Genomic DNA, 23,612 nt, shown 5'->3' with positions numbered 1-23,612 from the left:
GAATTCTTATCTGCTCTTATAATGAGCTCTAGTCTGCATCAAGGGATGAGATTTTCTCGTATCTTTCTAGAGTAAGGTTATTGCCCAACACTATAAGGCTACAAAAAGTTACGTGTATTCCCAAAATCAGAAGAAAGAAAATGTAAATTGATAATTTCTTTTTGGTTTTGCTTTTGGGCCAGGTTTGGGGGTTTTATTGGTTGTTAGTTTGTTTTTTCTGCTTTGGTTTGGTTTGACTTTTGGGTGGTTCTTTTTCTAGCCCTGGCTCTTCCTTTGCATATCTCTGCAAGTGAGGACACATTTCATAGCTTCTTCCTCCATGGTTCTACATGTCCACCTGGCAAGGGCACAGCATTACAGATGCAACACAGAAAGAGGGGCAATGCCTTCTCCTTCTGTGTTCCAAGCTCAGTAAAAGACAATCCCTAGCTTCAACTAAGCCTCAACTAAGCTAAGTCCACCCACATATGGGACACAGTTTCCCCCTTTCACTGGCACAAGACCATTTGTGCCAGGTACTTGCTGGACACACTGAAAAACTGTCACATGCCAAGGACAAAAAGGTATTGAAGAAGCTATGGGAAAATACAAGTGGTCTGACCCTACTGCTCTGACAGAACAAGCATCAGGCAGCTAACAGTGATTGTACAATTTTAGAGGAGCCAAGGACTGCTTTAATTTGCACCACCTGTCTAAGCAGCTGTGGTTGACCATGGGCATGGGGAACAAGGACAGGAAATGCATAGAGATAGATATTGTTAATATTCTATTATTGAATTCATACTTTACAAAGACTGAAGCATGTATTAGGTCTCCCCAAAAGCAAGAGAAAAAGAGTCACTGCTGCCTAGAGAGCTTACTGTCTATACAATGACCAGAATTGCTGCATTCCTCCCCAGCTTCAGCTGTATTCTGACGATGCACCTGATTGATTGCTTGGACCATCATTATTTTTAAAGCAAGTCAAATGCCTTTCTGCTTCTTTCAGTATGGAAGGCATCACTTCCACAGTATGCTTCATCTGGAACTGTATTTAAGTAAGTTCAAGAGAGCATATTCTATATAGGCAATACAAAATCATGTGTGATTTTTTTGTTGTTGTTTCAATAGACAGGGTTTGAGTAATGTCAGGGTTTATGGCTTTTATTTTATTTGTAGGGTCTACTTTTTAACGGAAGCAGGAAGCAGTCCTTGGACACAGTAAGTCACGATATATAAATAGCTCTACTGAGAGTATAACAAAGGCTCTTTGTGGTTTTTGCCAGCATAGCCAATCGTACATGCAACTTAGTAACATAAAAATACCTCATCCCTACTTATGACACCCCTACCTTATTAAAAAATATTAAGACATCCATTCAGAATGTCTATCAAAAGCACATTACTTTCATACAGAAGTTGCAATTATTTTCTTCAATAACTGTAGAGAAATTCAAGAAATTTGCTGTTGTCTGATTACTAAATAGAACATACAGATAATTCATCTTGAATTAGAATATATTTGTGGAAATATGCTTCTCCATATGGTTTCATATTCACTTCTGCAAGGTGAATACAGTGACAGGATTTTTTCAAATTAGACTATACATTTTTTTGTTAAATCAAAACCAGTATATTTCCTGCATAGCAAGCATTCTGGACCTCATTTTAAGCCATTTGAAGGAGGTCTGAAGTTTATTGGATTTTAAATATATCCTTTTCTTCATTGAGGGTCTTTTAAAGGATAGTTTAATCTGTCTAATTTACATTCAGGAATTTCATTTTACATGCCAGGCTCTGGGACTGTCAAATCCTTCAGCTTTTCCTTCTTATCAAACATAATAAAGTGATCATATACAACCAGTAAGACGATTTTTTTTTTTATTTTTATCCAAATGCCATTTTTAAATCCAGTTTAGGTCCTATAGGTTGCCAATTTTCTACAGTTCAGAAGTTAGATGTGTTTTCCAAAGAAAGATCATCAGTAGTAAGTATAAACATATGTCAGTCCATTAACTCTTAAAAAAAATACCCAGCACATCAGACCTCATTCCCTGCTACATTTTCAAATAATACAGTAGGTCCTACTTGAGACTTTGTAAGGTCCCAATACAAAGGCTCCCCAAAACTGTGGAAATCTTTTGTTTTCCCAGTGGGGTTTGTACTTAGGCAAACTCCAATTTTATTGAGTGGGCTTCATCACGTCTTGAGGTTTGGGACAGATAAGGGCCCCATGCAATCTATTCTAGCCACTGGTGAGAATAGCTTCCAGTGAAATATTCTCCAGCTGCTCCGTAACTTAAAAGAGTTATTATGTCCTACTCACAACCAGAGACAGAAGTTAAATTTGCCTATTGTCAGCCAATCATCCCCTCTTCTCCCTCTTTCCCACAAATGTAATACTCCATTTTTACCCTTCTAAGAAAAGAAGATTTTCCCCATTTGGTTAAAATCAATACAGCTTCTATACAAGATGTTGATTTGCATTTCTTACTCACCAATATTTTTTCTTCAGTGTTATGAGAGAGCTTAGGAAGTATTTTTTTCTCCCTGTACTTTGAAAAAGAAAGGTTCTTTTATTTCCAGCTTTAGGAGCAACCAAATTTAAATCCATGCTAATCCCTAAAGTCAAGTAAATTCTAACTCCTTAGAAGTAATACTAATGTTACCAATTACTTTCTTCCTCTGCTTAGCATGATGCAAATTGATACAGAGCAACGACAGCAGGTTTGATTTCCCTGTGCAAATGAATTAGATGGTACACCAAAACTCAGTAATATACTCAACTTGGGTTATGTGCTAAGTATCTTATTCCTTGTATACAGAGAATATTTTAAGATTACTAAAGTATATTTCTTAGGCTTTGTGAAAAACTGAGTCTGTCTTTAGAGGAGCTTTGTACTGTAAATGGGGATAGATGGGGGATTCTGCCAAATCTAGTACACAACTCTCATTAACATAAGCCAGGTGAAGTTTCACTATTAGCTAGAATCAAATAAAAGTTATGAGGTCAAATTTCTTGTCTCATGTACGCAAATGTGTTTGGACATACAAAAGGAGAACAATTCCTCCTTTCCTCAGTCTTCAAATAGAAGGCAAAAGAGATTGAGGACTGACCTATTGTTGTTTCTTCAAGCAATTGCTACATCATTATGTCAATTTTTAAGATTTTTTTCCCATATATTTCTCTGGAGACAGAAAGACATACAGTATCCATTTGTTCATGAGCCTAGTTGATTCTGTGTCTTAAGATGATAATGAAAAATCACTTAGAAGTCTATACTACTTACTTTAATTCAGGGGTAGCTAATAAAAACATATATATGCACTTCTCAGCACCCTCTCACAAGAATGGAGCACAATTTTCAGTCTGCTTTGAAAGCAAAATGTGGATAATAACTCAGAGGGCTAAGCCTGTCCCACTAGTATGGCTCTATGTTAGAGGCACCTCATAGCAGCCTTTTCCCTTGGGCAACTAAGAAAAGGGAGCAGGATTCAAAATGTGTTCCTGAGTCCTTCCATGAGCAATTAATCTTCTCCGCCTTGAGCAAGTCAGCACGCTGATCATCATGTTAGCTCATTTGTATCAACTGGTCGGTATGGTTGTACACTGAAACCTTTGCTCACTTCCTTTTGCTGTAAGCCAACAAAGAAACAAAGAAAAGTAGGCACCCAGGTCATACCTCCTATTGCCTGGCTTGCACAGAGGCAGAGAAAGCCTCAGTATTTTTCCATCTCTGGGTCTATCCCAGTGTAAAGACTGTTAGGATAGCGTAGCATCAAACTCCCTTCAGAGGCTATGGGCCAATATATATCAAAGGTATCGCAGTAAGTAAAAGCTCAGGCTAGACTCTCAATCAGTGGTATGGAATCCTCAGCAAACATACAGGGCTAGAGAGAAAGTGCTTCCCAAATATATGACCTGGGATTTTTGTATTACACCTCCTGAGTATAAAAGTGTTTGACAAGATTTATAAAACTGAATACTTCAGAAAAAGAGAACATATAGCTTTAATAGCATCTGGTTAACAGTCAGGTCAGAGAGACATGAAGTCTTGCTTGAGATCACAAGGTAGGTAATATCCATAGTTCCTGATTTTCTTTCCAGCAGCTATCAGTTAGAGAGTCTCTATTATCTCTGTCAAAACAGAAAGCAAATATAAAAAGAATCACTCCCATATCCCACAATATCCTCACTTCCACCAGCAACTATAAGATTCATTTTACATTCACACTTGACTTATTGTTATGCAGCCAATAAAAAACAAAATATGAAGCCATACTGAGGAGCAGCTTTAATTTGGTAGCATTTCTGAAGCATTTGGGGAAATCTGCTGTCTATGAATGCTGCATAAATTCTGCTGTTGTTTTTTACAGTACTGCAAAAGGAGAACTTCCAAGTGTCGCTCACAGCAGGAAATGCCTTCCGCCTATTTCTACACACAACCAATAATTCTTAAGTTAATATCTGGTGGGGCCCCCCAAGCATTTAAAAATAGTATGCTTTCTCATAAGGACTGCATAACCTACAAAAATTGCTAGCATGAGTTGTGCCATATCATACAGATGTGTTCTCACGTCAGTTTTATTTACTACAGAATCATAGAATCATAGAATAGTTAGGGTTAGAAAGGACCTAGTTCCACCCCCCCCACACCATGGGCAGGGACACCTCACACTAAACCATGTCACCCAAGGCTCTCTCCAGCCCAGCCTGGAAAACCGCCAGGGATGGAGCATTCACAACTTCCTTGGGCAACCCATTCCAGTGCCTCACCACCCTCACAGTAAAGAACTTCCTCCTTATATCCAATCAAAACTTCTTCTGTTTGAGTTTGAACCCATTATCCCTTGTCCTATCACTACAATCCCTAATGAAGAGTCCCTCCCCAGCATCCTTACGGGCCCCCTTCAGATACTGTATCAGTGACGCAAGTTGTGATTAGAAAAAAGTTAGCACAGTGGTTAAAATAGGTGTTCTTTTTTCTTTTTATGCCTTTTTCCTCTTTCTTTGCAGAAGAAAAAAAAATAATCCTACCCAGATCCCTGCTTTCCTATTCCTACTCATCCTTCCTCAGATCCCTTCATCATAAAGTGTTGACCATATTCATCAAAGTTCAGAATACAAGAATGGGATTTTCCATTCCACTGCATTATCACTTACCACTGCATTAAACTTGCTTCCCTTTCATAAGAAAGTTTAATTCTACCTATTTACCATATTATTTATTATATGACACCAGACTTGTATTTACAAACTTTTATATGCCATAAGACTAGAAGAGCTGCTTATACAGCATCAGACCATAAGTCCACCCATTCTGTTAACAGTACCTAATAAGTGATATCTATGAAGAAATATGAAAAACTAAGGCATGTGTAGCATGTTTATATATTCAAAGTGATATCACAATGCTCACAGATGATAATGAAAGATGCACTGATCATCTCATTTTCATCTTGCCAATCAGGTTTTACCCCTTTCAAGCTGGACTATTTCTATTACTCATATAGCTAAAATTTGAGGTAAGTTAATAGCTGTGACAATTTATGCTAGCTGAGTTCTAAACTTCTAGCTACATCTCATTTAAGATTTAAAAATGCAAATCCTACCAAATAAATCTATTTGATATTACAAAAAGTGGATTAGGAAACTAAATTTGACAATTTCTAAAGTGTTTGGGTGGGTGTTTTTAGGGACAGATGCATCCTGTAAGATACTTTTATTTATTGAAAAAGAAAGCAATAAAAACATTTTTTCAACGAACTTTTTAAAGTTCACAGAAATAGCAACACAAAGCCCACAGAGTAAAAGATAGAGCATGCATCTTATTGTGGTGTACACCAGAGTTACTTGGATGATTATGTGAAAAATGAATTCTCAAACTTCTGTCCTGCTCATTTTAATATCAGCTTTGGGATTATGCATTTCAGAAGCAGACAATATGCACTCAGTTAGAGAAAGATTAACTGAAGTCTTCTTTATGAAAAACTGGGGAGAAGTAGGAACCTTAAGTTCACTGCTATGTCTGTTTTGACTGTGCTGACCCTATTTGTGTTTCACAGCTGATGCTGAGAGCCTTGCTCTGATTTGAAAAGTCAGAAATTTCGGAAGCTATTTGTCATGGACTGCATTCCCTTTTCTGGCTATTTGATCATAATAATTTTTAAATGTTCACCAAATAGACCTGTGTTTAAATTTTTCTAATTCCATTCTTTAGAAAAGGAAAAGTCATCTTCTTAGTTCATACAGCTAAAACAGTCAAGTCAAAATACAGAAGTACAATTTCTCAGTATGTCTGCTCTATCCTTATTTGTTCCGTTTTTTTAGTGACTGAGTATTTGGTTCAGCTCAGGCAGCCACTCCCAGTTCCTGAGCCTCAGCCAGGTCTCTCAGGCCCATTCACAATTCCAGCACTAACTTTCCATAATTATTTTATTTCCTTAATCTTCCCAATGGTTGGTTTAGCCCCAGATGGGCCTCATTCCTCTCCAAGTTCAATAAGACAGTCTCTTACTCCCTCTGCTCTCCTGTCTCCTCCAATTTTGATTTTTGCTGGCAGCCTCACAGTATCTCCTCTTCTCTTTTACACACACAAACACACATGTGCATGCACACACAATAGCATGGGAAATACCACAACCATTTGGAGAGAAACAATAGCAAATTGTAATTTTCCACACTTAGAAAAGAAGGGAATGAATCAAAGGGTGACCCAAAAAAAGCATGTGAGGGAAAAAGAGGACCATAAAACTTTAAGAAAATTGAAGGAAAAATGGAAGAGTTTAAATACAGCATTAGAAGAATGGTGGAAAAAATCTTACATATATATAAGGATAAGAAAAAAATCTAAAATATGGTGGAGATGAACAGAAAATGTAAAACCAGAAAAAAACTTCAGCCCCAAATAAGCCAAAGCTCAGTGTAGCTACTGCACTTTCTATCTATCTGCCCAGTATCTATCTCTAGAAGTGTTTAAAAAGATGCAAAACACCCCAACCAGTTTCATCTTACTGCCTCAGTCTTAGTTTATCTCAAAGTAATACCAAAGCTTTAAATGACAACTACTGGAGCATTCCCATGGCTTTTTCCACAACATGTTAACCTGGAGTGCAGTACATATCATTATGCAAGTGTAATGCTGCATGCTACATCCTTGTGTAGCATCTAACTGTACTCTAGAGGCTTAAGTCTGTCGGCTGCACCTTAATGAACTCTAAATACATGGCTGATTTAAAGCTATGGCTATGTCTAACCTGTGGAATCCAGGCATGCTTCCTACAGGAGCGTGTGTGCGTGTGTGTGCGTGCCCCAGCTGCACCCTGGCTCCATGCTAACTCCCTTCCACCCTCCACCCCCACGCCCGGTTTCCGGCCCAGCCAGGTCCCCCCTGGATGATCAGGGACATGGCTATGGCACACACCCCACAGTTCAGACGGAGCCTCTGGGAGTCATTGAGTGCTATGCTTGCAGCAGCCTGAAGCAGAGCTCTGAACTCCAGGTAATTACTTTGTGAGCTGAGCCTTGTATGCATATTGTCTGCTGATAGTTTTGCTGTGAAAAAAGAGTATCTTTTCTCACTCTCAAAAGCTGAAATAAATTCAGTTCATTTTTTAAAAAAATTACTTTAGCAGCTTGTGCCACAATTAGTCAAAGGAATATAAGCATACAGCAGGGCCAGTCTGGTAACAAAGACATGCTGGTTTGGTAAAAGCAGCCAGAGCATTCGCATAGCCACATCGCCATGTACTGCACTGAAGTGTATTCCTAGGTGTCAGTAGTTCATGCTTGGCCATCTGTATTTTGTCAACAATAGCAATTCACTTTTTAATGAATGTTTAAAGTCTCAGTTCCCCCAGGAGTAACAGCTATAGAGAGCATCAGCTATTGCTGAAAGAACAGGGATTCTAGGAATAAACAGAATGTTGTGGAATGGCAAACTGGGAACCAGTGACCTCATTATTCTGGAAAATGTCTCCTTTTGAACCACAAGGAACTCTGACAATTGTAAAGGTTTAGTATTGAACAATGGAGTTTTGCAGAGATAGAGTGAAAGCAAAATTGAGCCCCCTGTGTACTTATGGCAGTTCTTTATTATGTGCCATATATTATCATGTTGTGCTGTGTTTTGCTTTATCGTTGTTGCATCTTTATTAAAGGTGGGCCAGAAATAAAACACAGATGTAAACATACCTGCACTTCCAAAGCACTTGGCTTTAGGTAAGAACGTGGCAGCTGAAAGCCATCCTCAGCACATTTTGCTCTAGAAGGTTTATATTCTTCCTTTAAAACAAAAAACAAGGAAAACATGTAAAATAGCAAATAAAATTTTACTGTTGTAAAATAATTATGTTTTGTGTTATTTGCTGTAGTTTAAAGGAATCTGGTCATGCAGGTATAGGAAATGACCGACTTTACAGAGAAACGCAGGAGGATAGCAATTTTTCTCTCTAGTGTGCAGAATACTAATACAGGACACATTCTTGTCTTAAAGTCAAGGGATTTCCTTTGTTTAGGCTTATTAGGCATATTACAGACTGGTGTCTTGCAGGCAGACACTGAGGTCTGCAGTGGATCCTTGAGTTGTAGGACACAAAGCCATATAAAGCAAGAGAAGTCATTATTCCAGTGACAATGAAGGAGAAAAAATATCCACTGCTGACAGGCCTACTCACTCACAAGTCCACTGGTGTCAACATACATAGCAGTAGAGATAGAATAGGTTAGGAAAGAGCTTTTTATGTCTGGATAAAAGGGAAGTGTAAGAGCTAAAGGGATGCAAAATACTGTATGTCAATATTTGCCCTACTGAGGAACAGCAGACACATACTGGAACTGAAGGATACCATATATAAAGACGTAAGTAACCACATGTATTATTTCAGCCCTGTGCCCCAGCTGTAAAACATTATTTGAAGTTATAAGGTTATAATAGTTGCACAGCTGTGGGAAGGTGAGGGTCATCCATTTTACATACACATTCAAATTAAGAATGCAGGGCTGCTGGCACAGAGCAACAGCAATGATATGGCCTCAAAGGTAGGAACGTACAGAAAGACAGTCAAAAGTCTCTTTTCATTTTCTCTTTGGAGGTGGATGTCAGATTTTTCATTCCTCTCTTGGTTATGTATGAGTAGATCTGAAGATGGAAAATGATGACCAACCTAGGCATTTGAAGTACAGATTCACAGAAAATTCAGAAACCCAAGTAAAAAAAAAGTATCATGCAAAAAGGCCTGATTTACACCTAAATCAGGTGGTGCCTAAATGCCCTAAGTGCTTTCTTTTTCAATTTTCAAATGTGTTTCTTGAAACACACATCTGTTCATAGTAGAACTGCCCTGGCTACACTTTCCTTAAGCCCCATCTGGATTCAGAAACTAGATGTTTCCGCATATGAATGTGCCTGCACAGCAATACACAGGTCACATGTACCTCAACTGGCTCTTAATGAACTAGTCTGGGTACCAGAAGCTCATAATTTATCACTCCCCACTGAGTAATTTATCCTGTTATGATATGTCTTCATGACCTTCCACTCACCATGTCAAAGAAAAACAGAATTGCTGAGGTTGGAAGGGGCCTCTGAAGATCATCTGCTATGAACCCCTGCTCTAAGCAAGGTCAGCTAGAGCAGGTTGCTCAGGATCATGTTCAGCTGCATTTCTAAATATCGCCAGGTATACAGACTCCACAAACAGGGCATCTTGTTCTGCTGCTTGACTACCGTGACCACAGCGAAAGTGGTTTTGCTCATGTTTAAATGGAATTTCTTGTTTCACTGTATTGATTGCCCCTTGTGCTGCTGAGACTCGGGCTCAGCAAGCTTAAGGTTCTGCTCTAGGCACACCTCCCAGCCCTTTGTCTGCAGTGAGAACACTGAGCCTTTTCTGTAGCTGCAGCTCTGCAAACAGAGAAGGAATCATATGCCAGAAGTCAGAAGCTAGCAGCCCTCAGTAACAGGTGAGGTCTCCAATACCGGGGGTTCTGCCTTCCCCTCACTTTGTCCAGGTGGAATTCAGGCTCTTGCAGCTACAAGGTCTTAGATAATATCAAACTTCTTTTCTTGTCTGTGATGCTATGTAGCCTGTAGACCTCCTCCTGCAGCTCTTTTACTTGGAGACACAGATCCTGTATTAGTACACAGATTTTGCAGACCAGGACACCATCCTCCCCCAGCCCATGTCACATGTCACAGTTTAACCTGGCAGGCAGCTAAACATGTTCACCCACATGTTCTTCAGTGAGATGGGGGAGACCATTGGGAAAAAAAGTAAAATTCATAGCATGAGTTTAATAGGACATAAAGAGGGGAGAGAAGTAAGGGGGGGAGGAGAGGTGAGAATTAGTAGTAGCAGCAGTAGTTAGTAATTATAATAAATAATAGAACAACAACCAAAATTATAGAAGAATTAGAATATACAAAACAAGTGATGCACAATGCAATTGCTTACTACCCACTGATCAATTTCCAGACAGCTCCTGAGCAGCAGCCCCTGGCCAGCTTTCCCCCTAGTTTATATGCTGAGCATGACATCATATGGTATGGAATATTCCTTTCACCAGTTTGGGTCAGCTGTCCTGTCTCCTCCCAGCTTGTTGTGCCCTCCAGCCTAAACACTTGTGGGGTGATGTGAGAAGCTGAAAAGTCCTTGCCTTAGTGTAAACACGGCTTAGCAATAACTAAAACATCAGTGTGTTATCAACATTACTCTCATCCTAATACCAAAACAGCACTATACCAGCTACCAGGAGGAAAGCTAACTCTATTCCAAACAAAACCAGGGCACCTCAGTGAGGCATCCCTCCACTAACAGACCTGCAGAGCTGCGCAGTTGCTTTCGTTGCTGTCCTGTGACAGGTCACCACCACTGCTGAGCATGTGTACACCATCCTCAACAGAGTTTCTGCCCTTCTTCTGTGCACCCTTCTGTGCACTGCAGAAAGTGCCACAGACTGGTGCATCTCCTGGTTGCCTCTGTTCACTGCACTCTGTCACACATCTGTGTCACAAACATACACTTGAATGTCCTGAGGGACATAACCCAGCTGGTTCTCTTAGCACAAGACCAGCAAGACCTGTCTCTAAAAATACAGTAACAGATGCTGTCTTCAGCAATGCCAACTGAAACACTGGAGAAGTAATTTTTTTCCCTAGGATCTGAGATAATTTGCTGCATATTGCTACAGTTCTAAGCATGTTTTAAAAGCACAAATTGCTATCTTTTATTTTTACTCCAGAGTGGTTTGAAACACTCAAGTAACCTCTGCTCATATAATCAAAAATAGTTTAGAGGCATCCTTTTGACTTTCAGGAAATGGATACTACCTATTCACTTCCTCTGGGCAGTTCACTGTTTTGCTTTTGACTTTAGGTGCTTCCTCAGTCAGCTAGTTAAATATTCTAGAACCTGGCTTGAAGCACCTATGTTCTGGGAATCTGGATACCTAACTTAGGGGACTAGATTATCTGATACACAGCAGGAGAAAAATATTTAAAAGGAATTATAGCTTTAACCTATTGAAATTTCTGGAATAGAGATCCAGAAAGAAGAGTGATGTCCCTAAATGCTGCTGATTGATAGTATGAACCCCGGGTCCTTAAATATCCAAGGACTAGACATTCAGATGCTCAACACATTGGCTCAATGCAAGAATGACCGCAGAGTCCATTGTGGTGCCAAATGAGTGTTAGGAAGCTAGCTCCTGGTGTGGGATTCACAATTGTTCAGCACCCTCCACGGGTGAAATTCTATCTCTCTTTCATTCCCATTCTAGCAAAGGTGACAAATTAGTAACTATTAGCTGCAGAGAAGAAGGATTTAAGATCTCTAAGAAGCAAAATCTACATTTAACTATGGCAAAGTGAGAAAAGTAAATTGAACACCACTATCATGTAATAACGTGTGGTTAAAAAGGAATAAAGATAAACTAAAAGTAGTGTCAAGATCAGAAACTCAGTCATTCCTTCTGTACTGGTAATTGTGAGACTCTTGAAAATAGATCCACCAGAAAGAAATTGTATATTATATTATACATAATAAATTGTATAAATTGAGTTGGTTTAGTCCCATCTGGTAAAAAATGTCAAAGTCTGTAAAAGTAAAATTTAATAGGCAAATGACCATTCTTTCCTAATAAGACAAATAATATGGAATGGACTGTGTATATACATTCGAACCTTCTTTCTTTTCCAAAACTGCCTACTGAGCATGAACCATGGTCTCTGCTAGCTCCCAAATCATGCCAAGCTGCTCTCTAGGAGATCAGTAATTGTCTCAGGATAAAATCTTGCAGGAGACTATTCCAACAGTTTAGTAGTATAGACATTGAGGCGCTCGTAACATTCACTGGATAATTTTCTAGTATAGACATGACCTTAGAAACTGCTAAATCTAACACTGATTTTACACTTAAAAAGAGGAAAATCCTTTTTTTAATCTAAATGAGTTTCTTTTATTATGGGATGGGCTTAAAAACATATATTTTTGAATGGAAAATCAGTATTTCTAGTTAAATTTTCCAAAACTGAACTACCCGCAGTAGTGCTGTTTGCCTATCCATTTTTCTGTTCAACCTGCCTGTCAGCTCTACTTCCTTCAAGGAAGTAAGTGAACATAGAATGCAAATCCAAAGAGCCAGACTTCATTAATATTCAAAACAATCCTTATTCCTTAAAGTCAAGCCATCATGTAAGATGTGATTCTCAAGAGCTTCATTTCAAATAATGCTAGAGGTTGATGTCAGAATTGTAATTACACAACAAGATATCATTCAAACATTGTATCTGAATTCAAGGCTGTAGTAAAAGCAATCACCCTGTAAAAATCACAGGTATCCTGACTGGAACTTGTTTTGTCTCTTACAATGCACTGCGACTCTTGGAGGTGTGTAGCATGAGGGCAAGATGCAACAGGTGCAAGTTGAAACACTGGAAATTTTTACTAGATAAAAAAAAAACAACAACCAAACCAAAAACCATTAGTTAAAAAAAAAAAACAAACCATTATAGTTGCTCACAGCGTCTGTGAAGTCTCCATCCCTGGTCTAGTCCCTGAGAGCAGCCTGCTCTAACTGGACTTGCTCTGAGGAGGAGGTTAGACTGCACTAGTGAGGTGGGGGTCGGTCTCTTCTCCCAAGTAACAAGTGATAAGGCAAGAGGTAATGGCCTCAAGCTGCACCAGGGGAAATTAAGATTGGACATTAGGAAATTTTTTTTCAGAGAGAGGGTGATCAGGCATTGGAACAGGCTGCCCAGGGAAGTGTTCAAAAAATGGTAGATGAGGTCCTTAGTGACACGATTTAATGGTGAACTTGGCAGTACTGGGGTAAAGGTTGGACTTGATGGTCTTAAAGGTCTTTTGTATTATTCTATAATACACAATCGCCAGAGGCTCCTTCCAGCCCACAGAACTTTATGGATACTTACATGGAGTCTACGAGCAGAAAAGGAAGAGTTGGTATGAGAATTTAAATTGGGTCCAATTAACTCACAAAATAAAAGTTAAGTTTTGAAATCAATTCATATTTCATTGGCAACTAACATGTATTAAAGGATGTCTATATATCTTACTGGCTTGCTTTGATACTATTTTACCTCTTGTTCAGTTGCAGTCATTTGACTGCCCTATAATCTTCATTTTAGTAAACTCTGAATTTTTGGATAAATCTTACAAGGCTTTCAAAGCTGTCACCAATAGCCTAGCACTGATCTATATAGCCTCTGAATACAGCAAGTTAAGTGAAGCATATATTCATGTGGGGAGATTCCTGGAAACAGCAGAAAACAATACTCAAAGACAAAAGAAGGTCTAACACTAGGCAAAGTCAAATGGACCTAGAGATTGCTTGAATCTAATGCAGGATTGAACGACTGCCAAAATGTATCAAAACAAATAAGAAACCAGAAGTCTTTAGATGCAACAGTTACAAGACTGTAGACTTGAGAAGTAATGCAGAACATTTTCTGAGTGACAAAACCAACTTGGATACTGCAAGTAAGCTAAAAATATAACTGGTTGTTTCTATTATTTTCTTAGAAACAAGATTTTGTGCACATCCTTTACAAATAAGAAGAATTGTACCAAAATGGGTGTTTTAACTGACCTGTAGTACACTTCTGTAAATTGAAACAAATCTGCAGGGCACAGACAATGAGAACTAGAATGAAAGAAATGGCACGTGCAATGCAATTACCAGACATGTATTTTGTGGAATTTGAAAACCCTGAAGATACCTAGTCAGCTCACTAGGTGTCACTCCAGAAAGACTCCAGTTTTCCTTATCTGCCAGCCCCTTACACGTATCCCAGGTACTTTATTGTCTCAAATAGCACCGTCTGTGTGTAGGTAAGTGAATTGAACCCCGGATGTTCAGACCGAACATAAAATTTGCGTAAATCTCATCCCACTTGCCAGTGTGGAAGCTAGAGCTGACTGTTTTCAGTCCCACGTCATATTTCTCTTCTCACCCTCCTCACTACTCATGTTATGGTGGAATGAAATAAGGGCCTTTCAGAGAGAAAAGCAAAGGGAGGTCTCATCGGTCATTCCAGACAGCAAGAAATAACCCAGCAATTCAGGCAGACCTGACAGTCCAAGATTTCTACTTCCAAGCCAAATGTTTTACGCTACAGAGGTGATCTCAGACACTTCCATCTTTCTCTCTGGGTGTTAAAAGGTCTCCTTTGTTTTAAGTAATATCCATTGAAACACTGGAAGAGGTTACTCATGCATTCTATGACTGAAACACAGTCTAGAACTAGAGATATCAATTAAAAGTAGTGGTTGGCAAACCTGAAGTAGAGAGTCTTCATGTAAGACACCTCATGCAAGGTACGTGCAAACTTTGTGAAGACTTTTTACAGGATGTTTGCAGGTGCTACAATTTTATAGTGTGAAAAGTGATTAGAAATATTAATTGAAAAATTATTATTATTATTATTATTAGTTACAGAGCTAAATGGCATGACTGACTCCAGTTGGCATTGAGTCAGAACATTTCAGTACATGTTCAGCTTTAAGCAGGCACATTCCTTAAGCATGTACTACTGACTACTGTCAGACAGGCTGCTGGGATGGAGAGGCCTTTGGCCTGTCTGATGTGGCCATTCTTATATTTTTAAGTCCCTTACCTGAATGAAGCAGAGCTGCACTTTGCAACAAGAAAAGGAGAAAGAGAGGATCCAGAGTTAACGTATGTCTCTGTGATTTTGAGAACCACCACCCTGCAGTTCCAAAACTCCTTCTGAAACTTGTTCATATATTCCCAACATTATCTGATGAAAAGAACAATAAAAAAGAACATTTGCTTAAAAAGTCTCAACCAGCTCCTCTGTTATCCAAACCAAAACTCCACACTTCCCTGAGGTTTGCCTGCCAGAACCGCAAAAGATGTTGGCACGTTCCATAGGCTCAGGCACCAGTAAAATCCAATATGTATCTAAAGACTGATTGCCTGTCCTTACTGCAATGATTTTAAGGTCCAGTGCTCCACAGGGGAGAGATACAAGACAGCCAGGAAAGACATTGTGAAAACAGACTGTGAGCATATAAATCACCGGTACAATTCAGACATGGAAACTAGGAAGATATCTCCTTTTTAGAAGATTAACTACCCTGTACATGCTAAGGCAGATCAAGCAAATCTTTTGATATAGATAAAATGCAAAATACTGTGTGGACAAGAAAGGTGTTATCCTTCTGCCCCCAGTGGAAGCATTGACTTTATTGAGCCAGGAACCAGAAAGGGTTATTTTTTCCTCATGCTGAAATACAACCTCCAGACCATAGCTGGGAGGAGGATCAGGGCACTTGCCTACAATGATTCAGTCTAGTATGGAAAAAATATATGTTCTTATGATGATTTTCTAACACCAAAGAATTTGTCTATTTTAATAAGTCCAGAAAACCTAGGTGCTGGTGATTTCTTGTCATAAATCAGGAGCTCATTAAAAGGGAAAAAGTAAGAAAAGAAGGCAAAAATTCTGGCAGGAGTCTTGAGAAAACAATTGAAAAGCATTTTTTTAAGTTTCCCTCATTTTGTTGCAATATGTGCAAAGGCCACAGCTCTGAGTACTAGTAGTTCTGACATCTGCCAAATAAGTACCTAAAAGCTCCTGAATTTACTGAATTTTAGACCATGGATTCAGTTTTCTGGCTGTGTCTGGATACTGCTTGCTTAGAATGAAGCACAAAGCTGTGGTTGTGAGAGGGAGGTACAGAAAGTCATGCTACCTGACCAATAGGAAATTCAAAGTGCATCAATTGTAAGAGTCCAAAGAGCTGTTGAAAAGTAAGATAAGGTTCAGAAGGGGATTACTGTGTCCTAAATGTGATATGTTTATTGAGAGGGCAGTGCTTAAATTACACTTTTATGAGCCAGCGTGGCATACCATCACTTTTTCATTTTACTGGGAAGCTTGCTGGGACTTCTCTAGTTCACAGCTGCAGAATGGATTAATTTTATTCTCCCCTGAATGAGATCTTCAGTACCACCATAGCTTCTAACTTGGAGCAGAATGCAGATACTACAAGACCAAAATTATTACATCATCAGACAGTGTTGAAGAGGAACAGGAACAAAAATGGATAAAATGCTACGACTTGATTCAGCAAAAGCATTTATGTGCATATTAGCCTTAAGCATCCCTACTTAGTGAAGCACTAAAGCATGGTCTTGGGCTTCATTGAAGTAAATGGGATTTACACAGGTCCTGAAGGTAATCACATGCTTCACTGCTTCATTAAATCAAAATACAAGTATTACATGGCAAGGTTTATCCTCAGGGAATTCCATTGAAATACAGGGTGAAACAAACCTATAAATTATTTTAAGGTATTTATTATTAAAATGCACACAAAAAATGTGCTAAGAGGACTGTAGGTTGCAGAAGAGCTCAGCCTCAGAATAGCACTTTGTTTAACAAGATATCTGAGACATAAGACCTGTTTAAGTGTAAAATCAGAAGTAACTACAGTAAAAACAAGGCTGACACAGCTGAGATCAATATTAAACCCCAGAGAAGGGGATTTTCTAAAAGTATGGGGGGGAGGGGAAGAAAAATGGCAGAACAGGTCCCCAGAGAACATGATAAATGATGATGGGCTAGGCAATATAGTTCTGCTTCCAAAAGCCAGGCTTAATCCTCACTCAGGAGTAGACATTGTGCCATGCATTTAATCTATGCCTTAGAGAGAGTCAAAAGGATCAAAAGCATCACACAGATATTTAAAGGGAAAGGTCATAGTCCCACTGAGAACTAATGACTACATCCGTTCCTGCAAGCATGGGGATTTCTGGTGAGGGAGCTAACACTGCAGTGTTTCTAGCGTTACCTCTGCCTATAGGGTGTTTGCTGTCACATCAGCTTCTTGAACCCTTTCCCTTTGCTCCAAACTACCCTCATGCTGTGAGCTAGCAGCTCCCCATGTTTCTCCTACAGCTTTTCCATACCTTTCAGCAAAGGGATTTCTTTAACAAAACTAAGCTCTGTGATCAGATCACCCGAAGCCACTGCAATGTCTCAAAACTACCAAACCCTTTGTGGTTACAGAAGAATTGTAGAGAGCTGCTATAATTTAAGAGCAGGGATTTTTTTTCCACTGTAGTGGTTCAATGTGTGTTGTGCGCACACATGTGCTTCAGCACAGATGGAGAATCAAATGAATATCAGACCCTTTGGTGTGAGTTCAAATTTCCTGAAGGTGTTGGAATGTCTGTAAAACATCAGATGCCCTTTTGGTTGTTTTTTATAAATACATTTTAATTCTCTGCTGATTTGACATTTCACTTTATTTAGGAAAAATGCGGGAAAAAAATGATAACATCTTAAAAAAAGTTATTACAGAAAAAAAGAACAGGGAAAGGGAAGGAGGCTTCTATGTCCCTGGCAGCTACCTGTGTTTCTTATGCAAAGCCACCTATGATTCTTCTACAACCACAAACAAGCCAGGTTTTCTTTGTGTTCTGTCCAGAAAGGAAGTTTAAAATATGTACATCTACTCCAAAGCTATTAATCTATTTTATAAGATTACTGGGGGAATAGAGAACCATTGTCATCTTTCTTAAAATAGATTTTCCCCAAAGCTTCAGGAATCTTTAAAGTAAGGTTTAAGATATTCTTTCTTTTTTCTTTCCTAACATATTCTCTTAAAAATAGTTACTTTAGCACTGATTAACTTTTCTGCTAATTATATAATTTTTTCTGTTTCTTCAGAAAAACAGGAAATATTTCCCAACCTACTGCCTTTAGAGCCCTGCATAGATGGCATTAGTTTCAGCTTCCTACTGCCAACCCAGGCTCACAGGACTGGATGAGCTGTACATCCTCAAAGGCTGAAAGTTAGGTTACATGAAATAGTTTCTAAATGTAAGAAAAGTAAGAAGAAAAAACCAACAACAATCTCTGAACCTTCAGATTTTCCAAAATGGTTTTAAATGCACATTGAAAGTAACATAAGGCAAAAGAGCAACAAAAATCAGAGTCAGGCCCCTAAACAAATGTCATCACTGCTTAGTCAGGGTGTTAATTATTATCACAAAGTGAGGAAACCACAGAATTCTTGGACCAAACACATGATTCATGTGGAGAAAGTAGTACAAGCAAACCAAAAATACATCATTTTCCATGGAACTATATAACCTACTACAATACAGCTTGCATCCCAAGGTTACTACAGCCTTCCATGTGCCTCTAATTTATTAACTGTCTCAGCTATGAGATTACAATGCCATTAAGAAGGAGCTTGGTGTATAAAATCTACATCCATTGTATTATGACACTAACACTGGAGAAACAACCTTTTCCCATATTCTCACATTTGCAATTCGTTTAAGTCTTTTAAACTAAGATATGCAATTATTTCACATGGGAAATAGTGTATACGGTCTACCCGGTGGCTGAGCCATGCACATGGTGAAAACCATGTCCTTTTCAGTGAAATACAACACAGGGAAAAGTGATACATATAGTTCAAAAGTTATCCCAGAGAATGACAAATACCAGGGACTGCACATTAAGTCAGCAGAAAGGCCACAGTAAGTAGCTTCTGAAGAATCTGTCTAGAACGTATTCTCTTTCTCCCTTCTATCTCAAGGTGATTTGTTACCTGAATCTTAATAAGAAAAAATACCACCATATCCTAGTATGCATCTAATAGAGGAGCATTATATAGCTGTGCCACAGAGATTTTATTAATGGACCAAGCTAGCTATTTACAATGTTCAGAGCAAAATGAAGATTAGGAAGTTCACTGATCTGTTCTCTCAGAATTAAGAAGGACAGATCCTTTCCTGGTATGAAGTCATCACAATGAGAATTTTTTAGAGCATCTCCTTGCTATATACTGATGTCGTATATGATAAAAAGCTAAGCTGACAAATTCAGGTTATGTCTCTATTACCACATTTACCTGAAGTAAATAGACACGGTGACAGATCTTATTTTTAGTTTGCTAACAAGTAATATTTTACAGTTATGTACAGACAAGGCAAGGAAAAATCTGCAAGTGCCTTACAAAGGTGATTGATAGAAAAAAAAATCACAAATTAGAACTTCCAGTCAAATTTACTAAACCCCTGGAAATTCCTACCAACAAAGTCCTAAAACTGGTGTACTGAATGCAGTTGAACTGCTTTAGTTAACTAAGTTCATTTGGCATTAGCAACTTAAGGTAACTTGCCCAGCTTAACTTAAACCAGGTTTAACATGGTCTAGTTTTTCAACTGACCCAAAGCAGTTCCATTCCTATATTTTCTAACTGATGTACAAATTAATTATTTTAAATGTCGCATACTTAGAAACTTGCAAGCAAAGCCAATGCTGCACAAACCACACCTTTCGTTGAATTTATTGCCATCTTTTTAGAAAGTTTATTTAAAAGAATATAACCCAAATATGTGTTTTTCTATGAAACATACTTTTCAAGTTCATTTTGCCAGAGAAAATACTCATTTTCCAGAATGGCATATTTCATTCACTACCAAAGAGGAGTGACTGTAACATAAAACTAGTGGCTCCTTTAGAAGAAAGAGAAACAATTTGACATGGTAGGTCTGGTATCCTTCTGCGATATCAAATGAAGCCCTATATTTTCAAAATGATGCATGGGAATTTAAGCACGTGGTGCCCATTAAAGGCAATGCCAGCTCTCATGGTTTATGAGGTCACCAGAAGTCCTTGATGGAATTACACCCTTGTCCTGTATGGCTTATTCTCTTGTATCACAGAGTCTGAACAAAAGCCTATAAAGTCAACAAAAATGTCTGCAGTCAGTTTGGTCAGGTTGAGATCAGGTATTCCCACTACAAAGAGGGAAATGAGGGAAAAAAAATACTGAACAATTGTTAGTTTAACAGTGTGGCATGGGTCCTGTTCTGATACATACTCCTGTATAGTAAGGGGGAAATAATGTCTTCCTGTCATCGTGCTGGAGGCATCTAATGAAAAAGAGAAACACTGAGGAATATTCCTTGGAAAAACAAAAGGACATCCTGTGAGAATGCAATTACAAAGTCATTCTTTAAACATACCTAACAGTTGTCATATAACAAACACAATATACTTGAGTAATAAATACTCTGGGCTCTTTGTGCATCACCTGCATATTTAGAATTTGCTGTATTGGTGCACATCTGTCAGTTTTGTATTTACTGAACTGAATCTTTTAATAGCAATCACACACTAATAACACTCAACTTCCAAAAGTGAAGCATAGCACCCAATTTGCACAAAGACTTTGCACATTGTTGTGTTTTAAAACACTCAGTAGTTAATAAAATACTGTGGTCTACTGCCATATTGATTTTCATATTCTCTCAGTTGGAATATGATCTTGCTTTAGCAATAAACTGATATGTTGATTGAACACTTTCCAATTCTCTAGCTTTCAGGTAGTGTTCCTGGGGCTATATCACTAAAACACAGTGACTTGCTATAGTTTCCTGAATCTATGTATGTAAGATGCAGTGATTTTATTCAGAAAGTAGGTGCTTGTCATGCTACATGATAATATTCCACATTAAAAGATGGGCCAGCATGTTTCTAGGAGTTTGTGTGCCTATCTGACATAGTCAGGATTCTATCAGAATATAAAGTGTCCTAAGCCAGTTAAGAATTTAGTGAGCAATTTCTATGCACACACACATTCATACACCTACACCTCACAAACAAAGGTCTAGAAAAAAGCAGCATGTGTGGTATAGTTAGGTTGTGGGCTACCCTGGCCAGCCAAAAACATAGACAGTGCAACAGCAACCCACAAAATCAAATCAGACAGAGAAAAAAAAAAAAGGCAAAAAAAAGCTGATGCTTAACATGACACCTCTCTGAACTAGGGGATATAGATGACACAAATATAGCTGTACTGCTTCTGTATTCAGGTGTCTTCATACTCAGTGCCCTATCTGTCCACAAGCTGGATAGGTCACCTACCAGAGAAGTGTGAATTAACCATACAGGGAATGCAGCGCTGTATCAAATGAACTTCTGTAGCAGCTGTGAAGGCTGTGGCAAAGTTTCAGTGCCTTTCAATGGCTGATCCCAATGGTACCATGGCTTTTCATTTTCCAAGAAAGATTCTTTGAGCACAAGTTGGAGTATACTTTCTTGTGTCTTTTGTTTTAGTCTCTTAGTATTCTTTGGAAAGAAAAAAAAAAAAACAGTAAAGTTCAGAGTGGGGGCAGCTTTTTCATTACAGAGGATTGAATCACCCGGTAAAGGACAAAGTTTACAGCAGGAATCCTGTGAAAGAAGCATTGTGTACATATGTTCACATCCAAACCTTATGATATAGCCTGTAATATTTTACTTTTTGCAGCCAGACTGCTTTCCTTGCCTTTGCTTAAATGAGCAGTCAGAATATACACAGCTGGCCTGGGTTATTCCCTTCTCTCATAATCTCTTCACCCTTCTGAACATCAAGCCCCAGCTAAATTTTACTGGTAAAGACAACACTATGCAGAAGAAGAAATATGCATTCTTTGTGCTGTACAGCTGAGCAGAGCTAATAAAATGTCCTGGGCAACAACTTAGAAGGCGTAAAGGAAAGGGTGGTGCTGCAGGTGGTTCTGGGAGGGGTGGGATGCTGGCTGTGATGGGGACGTGTCTGTCACTGAGCTGAAGCCGATGCCAGCCGTGCTGCACGGTTTGCACAATGCTACCCCGAAAGTGACTCCTGATTTGTGCAGTGCTTGACTTCCATCCGAGGGCATTTTGTATGAGCTGAGGTGAAGGTTGTTTGAAGTCTTCTTCTAAATATAACCCAGGTATTTGGCACGGGTAAATCCTCTGTGAGCAGCACAGAATCACTACTTAGGAAGCTGCTATCTCCAATGCCCTATTTCTGAGGCAGTGTTCACGGCCCTGATACAAAGGCTGGAGTATGACAGACATGCAGCCACAGCGCCCAGGCTTTTAAGGTGCTTGCGTAGAATGAAAAGACTGAAATCGGTATTCTAGGGTTGCCCCTTGCAGGAAACCTTACAGGTCTTCCACCCTCACGCCGTGCAGGGCCCGTTCTACCGGCGCTCCCGCCGTGCTCACCCGCAGCGAGCTCCCGGCAGCACAGATCCCCAAGCAGTCCGAGGGCCAGGTACCTCAGCCGGCCGGTGCGGAGCACGGCCGCTAGGAGGAGCTCCGCTTCCCGCCGCGAGCAGGGCGGCCATTGCCATGAAGCGGAGCAAGGCTGGGGCTGTGGGGGGCGTGTGGCGCGCGGGTGTATCTCCTTGTACCGAGCGGTCCGGCTGTCAATGCAATGTGGGAAATGTTAGTAAATCTCAGTGTGGAGGGCAGGTTGGTTGCCATTCAAACCGAAATGGTTTCCAGGGTAAAATCAAGCACTCCACCAGCACTTTTTGGAGAACACAGCGATTTGTGCAAGCCATTGCTGAGGATACCGCATTTAAAGGACAATTAAAATAACCCCTTCCGTGCAAAATCTCCAGGTTGCAAATGGAGTGGCTGTGAGGATCACTTGTTGGAATTAAGCAGAAAGCTAAAAGAAAAATGTAATTCACAAGTAAAAATGAAATAGCTGAGAAAAGGTGCTTTTTTTTTTTTTTTTTTTTGCCCCTGCCTTTCTAAATCCATGTTTCTTTCTGAAAAGTATCATTATTTTCTCATTCAGTATTTTTAAATTAGTTTTACAACTTTTTCTGCTCCAAATAATTGACTCAAAATGGATGCCTGAAAACAGACTCATGTAAGCTTTGAGATTAGGATCACAGAGCTATAGGATAGGAAAAACTGAATTAATTCCTCAGTGAAAAAAAAAAGCATAACTCAAGAAGATATGATTTATTAGGAGGAAAAGTAACTCATGCTTTCCTGTTAAGTTATAATATGAATGGTAGCATTTTGAACTCTTGGCCTAAAATAGTTATATTGAGCTTTGATCCTTAGGACGTTAACAGACAGGAAGCAGAGGAGTGAATTGGGGTGAATTTAATAGTATCCAGAGATAGAATAATTAACCCTTATGGTGCCTATTAGCAGCTAGGGTCTGAAGGAAAATGATATAGAAAAATAAGACCAGGAAGGGAAAACAGGTATTTCTGAATATTATTAGGTATATAAGTTTTTGAAGAGAAGATTATGACATCCTTCCTTAATATGAGTCATGAAGTGAAGGCC

The 23,612-nt window shown here is 39.1% G+C and overlaps 1 long non-coding RNA gene across 4 annotated transcripts in view; it reads right to left on the bottom strand.

The window, feature by feature from the left end:
* The window catches only part of LOC134156692 (uncharacterized), a 65,498-nt gene extending 42,980 nt beyond the window's left edge, over window positions 1-22,518 (bottom strand). For 3 of the 4 annotated variants that reach the window (XR_009962022.1, XR_009962021.1, XR_009962023.1), the window contains exons 1-3: window positions 21,414-22,518; window positions 8,174-8,263; window positions 2,478-2,534 (exon numbers count right to left, since the gene is read on the bottom strand). This is a non-coding gene — a long non-coding RNA (uncharacterized LOC134156692). The remainder of the gene's footprint in view (window positions 1-2,477; window positions 2,535-8,173; window positions 8,264-21,413) is intronic. The other variant, XR_009962024.1, reaches the window with a different exon arrangement.
* Window positions 22,519-23,612: the final 1,094 nt, after the last annotated feature.

This window comes from Pezoporus occidentalis, unplaced genomic scaffold, assembly GCF_034315485.1.
Source record: "Pezoporus occidentalis ecotype Australia unplaced genomic scaffold, CSIRO_AGI_Poc_V1 ctg9, whole genome shotgun sequence".
Classification (NCBI taxonomy): domain Eukaryota; kingdom Metazoa; phylum Chordata; class Aves; order Psittaciformes; family Psittacidae; genus Pezoporus; species Pezoporus occidentalis.
The sequence above is the reverse complement of the archived record's forward strand: the minus strand, read 5'-3'. Positions and strand labels throughout refer to the sequence as shown.